Below are 15,153 nucleotides of genomic sequence, written 5' to 3'. Positions count from 1 at the left end.
TAAGCCTGATACTGGAGATGAGAAAGCTGATGCTTACAAAAGGTTACATACACACTAGCAAGAGAGGAGATGGAAACCACAGGCGACCACAGGCTTTTCCCACTAGGATCTGCCACATGCGTGTGCCATGTGAAGAATGGGGACGCAAGGCTGAGATTCCCGCCCTTACCCTACCCCCTCATTTTCTGGAAGTATTGCAAGGGCCTCTGGTAACAAATCTCTTCTGGCATTTTTCATGTTATAAAAGCAAAAACACATCCAGAGAGGTAAAGTGCCTTTCCTAAATCACCCGGAGAGTCGATGTTAGAGAAAGCAGTAAAACTCAGTAAAGTGTCTCAAAACTGAATTGGGGCAAATTGGGATGGAAAACTTTTAAAGGGTAAGTAACTTTTCTATATCTGGATCGTGGTGGTGGTTACACCTTGTATACAATTACCAAAATTAATCAAACTGTACCTTTAAAATGGGTACATTTTAATGCAAGTAAATAATAATCTCATTAAACAAAGAGGAAAAAACAATGCAACTGGACTGAATACTCTAGAGACAGGCAGAGTGTGCAGGGATACTTAAAAACCACAGGATAAACACAGAGACACTTTTTTTCTAATAGTAACTTACAATGTCAATCATAAACCACAGAATTCACCTGAATATTTAAGGTGAAATAGGAGCCATCAAAGACAGTGTTCACTGGCTCTGCTATTAGAGGAGCGTCTGTGAGAGAATTTGAGCTTTGTCCAATACCATGTCACACCTATAGAAGTCGCACTAGAACTATTAAAATCCTATTTTTGTGGTCAGATTCTGGGAGGTTAGGGTGGGGTAGGGAGGCGAGGGGAGGGAGTATCAAGAAAATATGCCAACGGCAGGTAGTGCCAGCAGATGGCCCAGCCAAGGAACCCATAAACAAACAGACATCTGTCTTCGGTCTAATTTCAGGATAAAAAGTACAGTCACTTACGTCAACAAAAGGCTGTTTGCAAATGTCATCATACATACTAAGGCGCTATGACAATAAAGTCATACAATGTTTTTTCTCCTCCCACCCTATTCCAAGTGCCCCAGCTTCCCTCCCCAGAGGCAACCAGTTTCTTGGTGTTCTTCCAGAGATCTGCTATGAAAAGCTATACTCTTGAGCACTTGATGTGACTCTTTACTCTCTCCTGGCTTCCGTGTCATTGTAGTCCTATGGACAGGTCTAGACTGTTCCCAGGTTCAGACAGAGCTGTGCCCTAGCTCCACCCAACTGATCTCATCAGTGTCTCCCTGAGCCCGCTTCTGAAAATATTTAATTAGCCTTTGACAACGTAAAAGGGGATGCTTTGTGAAATTTTAACCTGAGAGTTCGGAATTTAAACATAGTTTTCATGCCTCCAGTGAAAGTTCTCTTAGTAAAACCCACACAGAGAAGATGCATGTGCCAACTAGTGAAGGCCCTGGGAAAATTGTAATAAAGGCAAAATTTGTTCTTCCCTTTCTTCTTCCCACACTCAGCCCTTCCTTTTCCCTCCTGCAGGGTTTTCTTTGACCTTTGCCCTCAGGGACTCAGTATTTTCAGCGGTAAAAAACAGTCCAGGAAATAATCTTTTATACTAGTTTGTAAAGAGAGGCTGATGAATTAATGTTACTTGGGTATTTTCAATTCGGGGAGACTCCCTAGGATAACGATCTCAAGGGGTGGGAGGGGGGTGGCTGTCCCTTAGGACAAGATGGTCAGAATATTCAGAAAAGTGTTAGTTTTTCTTTATTAAAAACTTTTTCTTTGGAAAATTTCAAGTATATACAAAAGTAGACAAAACAGTATAACACACTCCCATGTTCCCATCCCTCGGCTTCAATGCAAGGCCACCTTGTTTCATTTATATGCCCACCCACTACCCCTAACTCCCGCCCCCGTATTATTTTTGAAGCAAATCCCAGACATTGTATTATTTTATCTGTAAATATTTATTTTTAAATATCTAAAAGATAAGGGTTCTTTCTTTAACATAGCTACAATGGCACTATTTCACCTAAAAAAAAAGGTGATAACAATTATTTAATATCATCATATAACCAGTCAGTATTCAGATTTCTGATTGTCTCATAATTGTCGTCTTTTTTTTTTTTTTTACACTGTTAGTTGAACATGTTCTGCTGTTCTCTGTGTTTCTCATGAATACATTGTGGGATTTAGAACTTTGATCAGATTTCATTATAGCTAATATTTTATACTTCCCTCAGGAGGCGTATACCGTCTGGTTGCCTTTCATTTTGTGATGTTACCAGCCATTGGTAGTCAATGTCTAAATTCGTTAATTCATTAGAGGTCACATTCTAATTCTATCATGAGGTGATATTCTATCATTTCTTCTTCACTTACTTGCTGGACTATTTCTATGAAAGCAAGCTTTACCTTCCCCTAAATTTTGCTTACCCAGTGGTGCTGTTTGTATAGGAAAAGCAGAAGAAATGCTTGATTCTCTCCCTTCATTTACTAATTTTCAACACAAAGAGTCAATTCACTAGATCTTCTAATGTTGACCAATCAAGTTTTTTTTTTAATTTTTAGTATCATTATGAACTCATGGAATTATACAAATTGATGTGTTTTAATCCCTTGCAAATATTATTGTGTACATGATTTGAAAGAGCTTATTTGACATATAGTGATGTATTTGAAAAGACAAACTATGTCCTAATACAAACCACAGAAAGTAAACAGGAGTCTATCTGAGATTCTCAACAGAGCAGGAATGGGAAGGTGGGGAAGGAGCACAATTTGAGGATACAGATCAGATGCTGGGGAAGTTTGAGTTTTGAAATTTATGTGATAATATAAGTGATGACAAGGGCACATGTGTTCAAGATATGTTGACAGGGAGCCATAAATAATCCAAAGGTATGACTCTCTAATTATGAAAGCTCCGACACCTTAGCTACTGATTTGGGAAGATTCTGGGGAAGGTGTACCCACACATTTGTCTCCTCCTAGATGCCTCAAATCAGACAGTCTCCTCCACCACATGTATGCATACATGTCTGTATACACCCCAAAGCCATCCAGCCTCTTCCTGAGACTGCTGGCAGAAATCAGTCTCTTGCTACCCGTATAATGAAATGAGCTCGTTTATTCATTAAAAAAAATGTACTAGACACCATGTGCCAGGTGCTGTGCTAGCAGCTGAGGCTGGGGGAAAGAATAAGATCCATTCCAGCCTCTTCAAGGAACTCTCAGCCTCACCCAGGTATGGATAAGTATGCAGACTATTACGATACACTGTGACAAATGCTAAACTGATAGATGCTGGGTGCTAAGAAAGCAGCTCGGTCGGGGTTTTGGTGCTGCTGGGGGTTGGGGGCTGCGGGGGGAAGGTCATCTGCTGCCTTTGAGCGTTTGTCAGTCTGTCACGTTCATTGAACATCGGTATAGAACTTGAGATTAATCTAGATTTTAGGCTGTATGAATTGTTTCAGCTGACTTCATGAACAGCATATGTGTGTGTTCAAGACAGGATATGAAGGATATAGGGCAACAGGAAATTAGAAAGCTGGGTAGTCATCGGATTCCACAGCGTTTATTGTGTAAGGAGCAATGAGCTTTCTAGGTGGAGCATGTTTTAGATAACGAGATTATGTCTGAAAAGAGAAAAGCTTTGTAATGCGTTTCAATGCACTCTACATAACTTGAAAATGTAAAACACTGTTATATATAGTACCTACCCTTTATTCATCTGTACCCAGAAGAACTGCCCATTGTCAAACCCAGAGCCTGGCATAGAGTGACCTGTAATAATTACGTTTCCTCAAGCTTATCAGAGGTTGTTTTATATTAGGCCTAGCCTAAAACTGAAATATTTTATCAGATTATATTCATCTGACTGAGAACAAGGCAAAAATGCTACACTAGAGAGAGGGGATAAAGTTTTACATCCCTCCCTCTAGTGGAATGTTGGTGTAACTACATCCTGTTTTTCACATTTTTCTGGCAGAGGCTTAGCAGGCAAACCTTCATTCATTCATCAAACATTTTCTAAACAGTTACCATGTTCCTGTCATAATGTTAGGCATTAAGGATTTAAAAAGCTCAGACCTCAGGCTTTCCCCTTGAAGACCTTTGGGGAAACAAAGCAATTAACAAATAATTATGTTGTCATGGGCTAGATTAGAAGGGTGTCTACAAAGGGTTTTAGGAACCCAGAAGATAAAGGAGCTCCTCTTGCTGTGGAGGAGAGAGGAAAGGTCATGGGGAGTTGCACAGAGGATGCACTGAGTCAGGGTTTCCTGGGAAAGAAGGTTCCAGGGAGTGGGAGTAGCATGAGCAAGGTGGAAAGATGTGTTTGGAGAACTGTCTGTGGTCCCTGTTGCTGAGGTGGGTGGGTGGGAGTAGAGAGGTTGGAGAGACGGACAGGTGAGGATTCAGCCCACTAAAGGCCTTGCGTGCCTTGCTGGGGCATTGAGGCCCAATCCCATGTAAGGTGAGGAGCCCTTAAAGGATTTCAAGCAAGGGGGTTATGTGAACCGATTTGGACTTTAGCGAAATCACGGTGATGTCTGTATGGGCGACAAGGACATTAAATCTTCCTTTCCGACGCCTTCCTGGAGCAGCTGGTTCGCTACTGATGCTGCCCACTTCCAAAAGACTTTGGAGACTTTTTCATGTTTTTACCAAAGGCTTCCTCCCACTTCTCAACATTTCTTGAAACTAGTATTTCAAGTCTCTCCTGATAGAATTATCCTCAGTGGAGACTGTAGTGAATTCACTTTGTGAAATCCACGCCATCCATGCTAGTTCCTGTGTGGGGCGTGGATACAACATGAGGGGATCGTAGGGGCCAAGCTAATGGGCCGTGCTCCCCATTGCTGTTAACTGCTTCTGTTCTTCCTCTGTTCCTGGGGCTCAGAGATGCTTATATCCATCTTGACAGATACTAAATGATCGTCTGGGTCAATACTGCCTTAATGAGAACATCTGTGCATTCTCGCAAGGTAAAGTTTCCTTCCCTGTCATTTTGGTGACTGATAATACTCCTGTAAATGTATTTGGTTTTTTGAAGCTCAGAGGGTATTAATATGTTGGAGCACTATGTAAACTTAAAGAAGTCATAAACAGCATTTATTACATTGGTATATCAAAGAAAAGAATATCAAGATCATTCAAATCACACATTAAATTTGAGGTTGCTGTTAGACATCTAAGTGAAGAGGTCCAGGAGGTAGTCAAATATGCATGCACATCTGGGATTCAGGGGAGAGTCCAGGATGCCCAAATGGGAGTGGTCAGCCTATAAATGAGACTGAATGAGATCGTGACGTGTAAATACAGAGAAGGAGCCTGAGAACTGAACCCTGGGGCCTTGTAAATTTCAGGGGCTGGGTGGGGGGATGAGGAAGAACCAGCAAGGTGATGGAGAAGAAGCAGCCATTTGGGGAGCAGGAAAGCTGATATCGTCTCCCATTTACTGATCAATCTGTCTCAGGAAAGGCAGGTTAACAAAGGGCTTAAGACCGAGGGTATTGGACTCAGTTGGATCTGGATTCAAATCTCCATCACAGTAAGTACAAAATGAGTTTACACTTCATATATGCCACTGGAACTAGTATAGGACCTGGAGGGTATTTGTTCAGTAATCACTGATAGCGCATTAATGTACACTGGGCATATATGGAGTGGCAAGGGAGTTTATGAGAAAGAATAAAACAGAGGCCCTGGCCTCAGGGAACTCAGAGTCCTGAGGGAAGGAGGAGTCCTAGAAGCTGATGACTGTCCATGACATCACAACATGATAAATTCTTGAATGAAAGTATGAGCCATGCACCGAGAGAACAGAGGAGGGGTGATTAATCCAGGCTGCGTTGACCTGACTTAAATGTGATTCTTTTTTTTTTTCTCATTCACCTTTTACATGCCATTTTGCCCGTAAAATTCATGACTCTTCTGAGCACCACCAGTTAACCTACATGACAGTTTATGAGAATGCTTTTCTTTAGGAGAAAAGAAGTGGGGGGAAAAAATCCTCAGGATATAGACCACGGTCCTACATTTAAAAAAATGAAGTTAGGAATTACCATCTTGAATGAAATTGAATCTATAATTGCCTCTTAGCCCAAACTGACAGCAGCTATGTTCTCCCACTTTTGACTGTTAGCAAATCACTCCCCGGTGTGGTTCTCCCATCACAGGCTTAACTGCCCAGCCTGTTACATCTGGTGTGGGAGGCTTCAGTGATATTAATCTTTTTCCTTGGGCGGTGATTTACCTTCCATTTTGGAGGCAGCTTTTCTTATTCAGATAGTGAAGCCCCAAGAATGTCAGCCTTTCCCATATTGAACAACCATACATTTCTCATGAAGAAGATTTCTAGCATCTTCTTGTGGTTTTTATTTCTCCTTGTTTTCCTCTCTGTGCATTTATTCTGACTAGAACTAAAAATTTTAGAAATAAAGTTTGCAGCTAAAGATGTCCTTCATGAGTTTACCATAAATTCTTGCACTGAAAATTCCACAAAGGCAGATTGCAAAGCTGCTTGTAAGTCAGTGTTGAAGGCGGACTACCTTCATTCTGCAGACTTAGAGCTCCTCCAGCTCTGCCTGAAGAGAGGATTTTGGAGCCAGATGAATGTTTGGATCATTGTGTCCTCCAATCCTAAAGTAACTGTACTATAGTCTCTTTGATGGCTGGGGTGGATGACAGTGAATGTATCTGGGACAAGGCAGGAAAAGAGATGAGGGCCGCATGGGTAAGTGTTGAGCATTGTCAGCTGGGATCCAAGGAGGACATTCTCTTCAACCAGCCAGGAATATACCCAGGAACCAGTGTTTATTCTTCCCAAAACAAAAAGACCATGAAGAATCATTAAAAGAAAATAAAATTAGACAATTGTGTAGCCCTGATTCAAAATTGAAGAAAACACTAGCCTTTTCTCTTAGAAAAGATAGTTAAGGTTTATTTCCTATGAAGGGTATATATTATTTGAAGAATAACTGCTCTTCAAAGTTGTCCCTGTACTTCAGCCTTTAACTAAAGGGACCAAGTCTCTTTTAAAGTAGGAATCCCAATGACACTGAGTACAATGGACTGAATATTTGTGTCCCCACGCCCCATTGCCAAATTCATATGTTGAAATCCTACCCCCCAATGTGATGGTAGCAGGAGCTGGGGCCTCTGGAAAGTGATTCGGTCCTGAGGGTGGAGCCCTCATGAATGGGATTAGTGCCCTTATGAAAAGGACTCCAGAGAGCAACCTCGTGTCTTCCACCATGGGAGGACACAGCAAGAAGATGGCCTTCTAAGAACTTAGAAGTTGGTCTTCACCAGGCACCAAATCTTCTTGGACTTCCCAGCCTCCATAACTGTGAGAAATAAATATCTGTTGTTTATAATCCACCCAGTCTATGGTATTTTGTTATAGCAGCCCAAATGGACTAAGACACCAAGTTTCTCCATGAGTAGATTAGCAAGGAGTTCAGTCTTCCCTCTGGTTTGGCCAAGTCTCTCAATGATGCTGACCCAGTCCAAAGGGTCAGTCCTGGTGACATTCATCAGCAGTCACTGCTGAAGCCTGGCTGTGCTCCAGGGGGCGAGAGCAGACATTCTCCCCAGCCCTCCCTGTGCCCTCCGCCAGCTCCCCCCAATTTGTTATACTCAGTCTCAGGCATGCCACTAGCTCCCAGTGGTATAGCTCTTTAGGGTCCGAGTTCTTCACTTGATGAGTGCATGGCCATTTCCCTTGGCACACCCATAGTGTCAAGGCAGGTGGGTTGGAAGGAGGCTTCAGCATCAGCCTCATGCCGTTCCCAGAGCCAACTCACCCCTATGATGGGCTCCAGGCCCTAGGTCACTACTGTCTTACGGTGAAGGTCATTTCAGTGGCCTTGTCACAGCTGTCTGTCATTGAGCCTTGTCAGGTCCCCTCTAGTTCATCTGACATGTTCTGGTGACTCTGAATCTCAAAGAGACTAGGTCTACAAAGCTCAATATGAGCCCTTATTGTTATTGAGCATCATTTGCTGTCTAAGCATAAGTTCCTATTAAATTAAACTGAATGAAATAGGAAGGTGGGGAGGAGTTGACTCTGCCACTCGCAGATGAGCGTGTGTGTGTGTGTGTCTGTTGTGGGGAGAGGAACAGGCTATAAAGACCTGAGAGCACATTCTACAGAGGTCCAGGACTCTAATTTTCCTTCTTGTGATTTCCTAAGAGAGTCTAGGGTAGGACAATACCAAGGTGTTGAAGACAGATTTGGGGTGACAGGGAAATTTTATAACCTCTAGCCGTCATCAGAGTCAACTGTCTAAAATTCTTGAACCTTCAGCCAGTTTGGGCAGAAGCCTTGCACTGCCAATAGTAACAACATAGAACACTTCTGTAAGTTTTCACAATCACATAACAGGCCAGATAAAAATCATACAGTAGGTATGTCAGGAAACCCAGAGAGAGCTGCTAAGAGCCCTGGGAATCCAGAGAGAGGCAGACATGCTTCTTTGGTCTATCACAAACATCAGTTTTTCACAACCCAATTAGTAATGCTGAGTATCTCCTCTATGCTACACCTTTAGGGAATGGAATGCTCTGGCTCTTCCTGTGCAAGAGTTGATCACCTCCTTGGGGAAAGCAGAAGGATGCACCCCTAGAAATAAATAATGAAGACAACAGACTCTGGACAAGGCCTCTGGGCATGACCTTTAGCTGCCCTGGTTACCATTGTGTGACCAGCTACCTTCAGAAGGAAATGCTATATACCTCCCACATGGCCACTCTACATAGCAACAACCTGATCCCTGGCATTAAGGAAGAGCTTGCTCCTAGTGGTCAGGGCATTTGGGTTGAGAAGTGAGATGGCAGCAGCTGGCACCCCTTCTGTCCGTTCCAGAGCTAGGGTAGACCGGACGGAAGGCTTTTTACCATTTACCGAAAGGCTTTACTCCAGGCTTTACCATTCATCAAGAAGGCACAGACATCTCCCAGGAGAGGGTGGCTACTGTGCCTGGAGAGCCGGGTGCCTTGTTGTAGTGAAAAACCATCTGAACAGGTAAAAAGACAAGGCTAAGTCAGGGTAGGTGGGAGCAGGTACTGGGGCTGGCCTGGACATCTACCCTCGTATTGGATTAGAAGAGGTTGGCCATCTCCTGGGAGAGTGAGGTAGGTATTTCTTACAAAAAGCAAAGTCCCCCAGTTTCCTACAGGGCTATGAGCAAAAGTGCTGTTAATTATGTTAATTACAATAACAGAGCACTTCAGTCCTCAGGAGAGCTTTTCATCTTCAAAGGGACTCCAGGATGGAGCATTACCGGTTGACATGAAAGTCTCTGGAGTTTCAGAACTGAAGTCTGAAGTCCGAGGGGCCCTAGCTGTGTGGGACAGGCAATGCCCAAGGAATTCTCTTGCTTCAGGGTGGGGAGCAGGTCAAAGCAGGGTTATGTGTCCAGAAACTGGCCCTTGCCTCCCTGAAATTGGAGAGACAGGGGGATGAGTGTCAGCCTCAGTCCAGTTCAACCGAGTCCTGCCTCCTATATTGAGGTTGCCAGATAAGTTCAGTTAAATTTGAATTTCATTTAAGCAAAAAGCGCATGGATGCACTAAACAATTATTTGTTGCACACACACGCACACACACACACACACACACACACACAGCCCCTGCGCAATCAGAGGCTGGACTTCCTACCCAGAGACTCCTACCTGAGAGCTCAGCAAGTCGGGGCGTGTTCCCCCAAAGCCACAGGGAACAGGTGCTCTCCAGACCTGCCCAGACCCAGCCTCTTTCCCACCCTCCTGTAGGAATGTGAGAAAGTCCTCCTTTCAGGGACTCAGGACTGGGCTGCTAGGAAGACAGTCCAGCCTTCCCAACTCCCTTATTTGCCTTGGATTTGGGGATGAAACAACCTCAGGGATGGAATGTCTCAAGCTTCCCTTCCCTCCCCTCTTTCCTTCTCTACACACTGATATCCACCCCACCACTCTGTAGCTTAAGAGAGGAGAAGCCTGTGGCCACCCACCCACCCCCATCGCCCTGAACTGCTGGAATAGAAATTCCCCTGTGACAAAACCCAGGGAGAAATGGTCCCTGGGCTGAGATGAGCTTTCTGCCTAGGCGGTGGAATCCAGGCCACCAGGACGGGTCCGGACCTGAGCTAGAAATGCCTCCGGTTTCCCAGGCTGGGCGGGAAGGGAAGACAAGCTGGCACTTGCCACAGCACAGAATAGCAACTGGGAGGTGGCCATGCCTGCTATGAAACAGCGAAACTCCTGGGGCCTGCAGACATTGAAGCACTTAGAGAGAGGTTCCCAGGCCCCTAAACCTCCAGATCCAGCCCCTGGGTTCAGTCAGTCAGGGTCAAGGACAGAGCGTCTTGCCTTCTTCACGCCCCCAGGACAGACAGATGGATGGTCATGCACATTCACATCCTGGGATATTACTTCAGGCCCGTGGGCAAGATTAACATTCCAAAGCTTGGGTTCCCCTCCATGACCTAATGCAAAGGACACAGAGCCAGGCAGATTGGGCCTGGCCAGCTTCCTACTCGCCATTTACCAGCTGGTAATTTATCCATTTACCTTGGATAAGACTCTTTTAAAGATTAAATTTAAGAAAAATCCCCCGATGGACTTGAAAATAAATCCATTTAAGGAAAATGAATGTGTGCAAGATGAACTGACTGGCCAGCAATGCAGTGCATGGGTTTCTGGTTCAGAAAGCAGAGCACTGAGCCGTGACTGTGCCTTCAAATACAAGATTCTGGAAAGAGTCCAGAAATTGGTAAATTACTCTCAGAATTGTATAGAGGAACAACAACAGCTTTCCCCCGCGAATTGTAATAGTTGGCAAAACACGCTAGTGTTTCCTTCTCTCCTTATCCCTTCTTAATAAATTGAAAGTGTATGAATATATGAATAAAATGTGACACAGTTCACGGGCATCATTCAAATCATCACCTGCCAATTATGGGAGTCTGTTGAACACTGAACAACAAATGTTTCTTGACTGACTAAACTACTGTCTGATTTGATGAAGGGAGGAAGAGAGGAAGAAAGAGGGAAAGGAAGGAAGGATTGATTTTATGTCAGCTGAGTAGATCTTAGCAGAAATCCTGACTCTGATTTTAGAAGCCTCAAACACTGATATTCTATTTCCCCAAATCCCCCTTCACTGGCTCTATTGTTTTCCCACCTCCTTTCATTTCTTTCTTTTTTTAAATTACTTTTTATTGGAGTATAGTTGCTTCACAACTGTACAGCCCACCTCCTTTCATTTCTACGTATGCAGCAGCCATGAGCAGCTCCGCTAATAATGTTTGTAAAAGAGTGAACTAGATCAGAGAAAGCCTTGTAGCTACCTGGTACCCCTAGGGATTTAGTCGTCCAGGATCCTGGCCAGCAAGATCTGGTGGGTCCTTGTTTGGATTTGAAATACCCAGAAGAAACTGCTACTGCTAGCAACTCAACGTTTTACAGATGTCACTGTGCTGGGGAGGGACAGGTGGTGAGTGGGCTGCCTCATCTCTGATTCCTAGGTCTGAATAAGATAAGAGAGGGAAAACAGTCCCAGAGAACGGGATCAGAAGTTTCCCAGGGGGTTTAAAATCAAGTGGAGCCACACACAGGACATCTGAGCTGTCCCCACATCCTGGATAGGGGATAGGGGGGTGGTGTAAGGGTCTGACGAAGAGCTGTTTCTACTCTTCTACTCTTAGACTATCTTAATCCATCTTTCTTGCAAGACATTTTGTCTATTTCCAAGTTCAGAGATTTGAACTTGAACCTGAGTGTGGCCACTTCCCGTGTCATCTATTATCCTCCATGAGCCTCAGTTTCCTCAAGCGTACAATACGAATACTAGTAACTAACACATACGTATACATTTAGCAAACATGTATGAACACCTACTGTGTGCCAGGCTCTGTGGCAAGCACTGAGAACACAGTGGAAATAAGACAAAGTCCCTGTCCTCCTGGAGCTTACTTATACTCCAGGCAGAAGCCCCCAGAGGGCGGCTGCTATGCGGGGTTTTATATACAATTAAAATTTTATACGTAATCAAAATTTTTTTAAAAAAACTTGTTGCAAACATATAAAAAATCGGAAGATTTTATATAAAAATCTAGATTTCCCAGTGGCAAAACTGGGCCTGTCTTTCTGTACAGCAACCATCAGCCAGAACCCTGGCTGCTTCCTTTAAAAGGAACGCAGGCTTTCCAAGTAGACACAGTCCTCAACATTCCCGGACACTCTTACCTTGTTCAAGCTTAAACAATATTTTTGTTTACTTGTTTGTTTACCTAAAACCCTTCAAAGTTCCCTCACTGTAAATAGGAGAAAGTCAGCCCTTTGATATGCCATTCCATTCAAGGCCTTCCAGATCTGTTTCCTGCCTAATGCATCCCTATAAATGCTACACACCAGTAAACTGCAGTTTCCTGACCATCCCATGTGGTACCTCTGAACCTGTGCAGTGCTATTTTCTTTGCCTTAAATGTCCTTTGCTTCTGTTTTTCTATCCAGATAATTAATGTTGACATGTAAGGGTCATCTTAAACATCTCCCTCTCCCTTTGTGCAGGCTTCCTGTGAGGAAATGCCTAGAGGGTCACATGGTCTGGAGACCCTCAAAGATGCAAATGGTCCACTTGAGACCAAAGGGGAATCAATTGTTCTTTATCTTATGGTTGGGCCCAGGGACCTTCGAATTGGTGGCAACTTGTAAAAAGCCTCAGCTTTCCCAATACGTGGGGACAAAATATAAACATTAAATGAGGTAATGTCTGTAAGTGAAATTAGACAATACTTTTTAAAAAATTGAATGGAATTATTGATGCTGGATAAGTAGCAGCTGTTATTCCAGTTGCTATTATTATTCGAAGTGGAGGCCACTTCATCAAGGATGATAGGTCAGTAGCCGCAAAGTGTGTTCAGGGAAGAAGAGTCTGTTAGGGCTACAGGGTAGCAGAATAGTAAGACATGTGATTGGACAAACAGAAGAGGGCCAGCAAGGGGCCTTCCAACTCGTCTCCCTGCTTGGCCATTTTCTCTTTTCTCTTTATTTTAAACACAGCAGCCAGAGTGATCCTGCAAAACAAGTCACTCCACGTCACTTTTCTGCTCAAAACCCCTAGTGCCCCCCATCTCTATCAGAGTAAAACCTGCAGCTATTAGATCTCAGATCTCACATGCCAACCGTCTTCCCTCTCTCCTCACTCTGCCAGACACTGGGCCTCATTCTGACCTCCCTGCTCATCCTTTAAAGTGTGCTCTTACCTCAGGGCCTTTGCACTTGCCGGCCTCTCTTTCTGGACCCATATTCCCTCTGCTATCCCCAGGGTTCCCTCCTTCATTTTCTTAGATCTTTACTTAGATGTCTTCTTCTTGCTGGTTAGTCTATCTAAAATTTTACTTCTCCCTCACCTCCTCCACTTCCTGACCTGTTGCCTTATTGTTCTTAGAACTCATCACCAACTAACACGCTTTACTTATTGTACATGTTCATCTTGGTTATTGTCTATCTCCCCCACTAGGATATAAGCACTATGAGAGCAGAAGTTTTTATCTGTTTCTCTTGCTCACTGCTGTATCCCCAGCACCTAGAACAGCCTGACACATAGTAGACACACAATAAACATTTGTTGGATGAGTGAATCAAGTTTCTTGATTCAATAAACATTGGGAAATCACAGAATGTTTTTGACCAGAAGAGTAAACCGATCAGAGCTCACAAAGGGGCTTAGGATAGATTAGGGTAGGGGATAGGATGGGGCCACAATAGTAGAAGGATACACATGTGAAAGTTTAAACAGAGGGCTTCAGTAGGAATAAAAGAAAACAATAGGAGGCAGTAAGTTTCATGAGGGTAGGGATTTTGTCTGGCATATAAGAGCCGCTGAATAAATATTTACTGAAGGATGAATGAAGGAATGATGCTTGTGTCTCATGGGGGATGGACCCAGGGCTCTGGTTTGGGTCTGTCTTAGAAAAGATATAAATCCTTTTTGATCTTGACTCGGATGTGCTTGTGGTCAGGGGTTACACGAGATCAACACTGAACTCTTATATCTGTATGTACATCTTCCCTTTCTTCCTGGATTGGGCTAACCCTCCATGGCATTTAGTCACCTTGTAGACCTCAGTTCAACTCAGACAAATTTGGATTCAGACTGTGGTAACTGAGGAGGGGGGTCGAGCTGTAGGTGTCTAGGAGCAGCATCCAGATCGAATGACCTGTTTGAATGCTATACAACCAAAGTTTTAAGTGATGTGGAGAAATTAGTGTGGAAGGCAGCCCATAGTGTGGAAAATCAGTGTGCCAGTCCAGAGCCACTCAAGACAGAGGAAATCCCTGTGGACACCATCTTTACCTTTTCTGCAGAACTATAGGTAATGGAATAGGAGGCTAATCTAGGTTGAGGCTGTGTATGTGGACACTGTTAAGAGAAAGTTCCCACAGTGGAGGGGTGGAGGGGTGGAGGGTACTTGGTCAAAGAACCTCTCATTCATGCCCTCCCTTGTCTGCCCTTTAGTTAGCTACCTCTCCTCAAAGGAATTATACTAAGCTCTGATATCCACACTTGGACCTTGCCCCTAATACAATCAACAGAAATGAGGTGCTTCACATTCTCCCTGCCCCAAGAATAAATATAAGAGTAACCCATTTCTGAACTCTTCGGGTTTTAATTAAACCAATGCCTGGTGCCCAGAACTATGCCGGATCCTTGCCTAAATATGGGAGGTGCAGCAGTGGAGAAAACATACATTTGCTGCTTTACTTATTTGTTGCTTTACTTATTTCATTTAATCCTTTTGTCAGTCCTGAGAAATAGGCAGTATCCTCATGCATGAGTTGAGTAAACTGAGGCCCAGCCAGCTCACACAGCTAGGAATTGAAAGAGGGGAAATCTGAGACAACTTTTGACTAATTCCAAAGCACAGGTTGTTTTTCTGTGGACGTCAGTGCTGCCTCTATAATTTACTTGTAGAACTAGGAATTGTTAGAACTGGAAGGTGATTGTGGGATTTGTTCAACTCCTTCAGATAAAGGGGCCCAGGCTCGGACAGTGACGGTGACAAGCTCTGCTTGTCACCAAGTACCAAAGAAAGATCTGACACCCAGGTCTCTCCTGAGTCGCAGGTGCTCTTTCTTCTTTCTTTAAAAAAAAATACTGATAATAATATTTTTCTTAAA

Source organism: Delphinapterus leucas, chromosome 1 (assembly GCF_059928025.1).
Source record: "Delphinapterus leucas isolate spDelLeu-1000000601 "Yukka" chromosome 1, BTC_Dleu_Yukka2, whole genome shotgun sequence".
Lineage (NCBI taxonomy): Eukaryota > Metazoa > Chordata > Mammalia > Artiodactyla > Monodontidae > Delphinapterus > Delphinapterus leucas.
Note: the sequence above shows the minus strand (reverse complement) of the source record.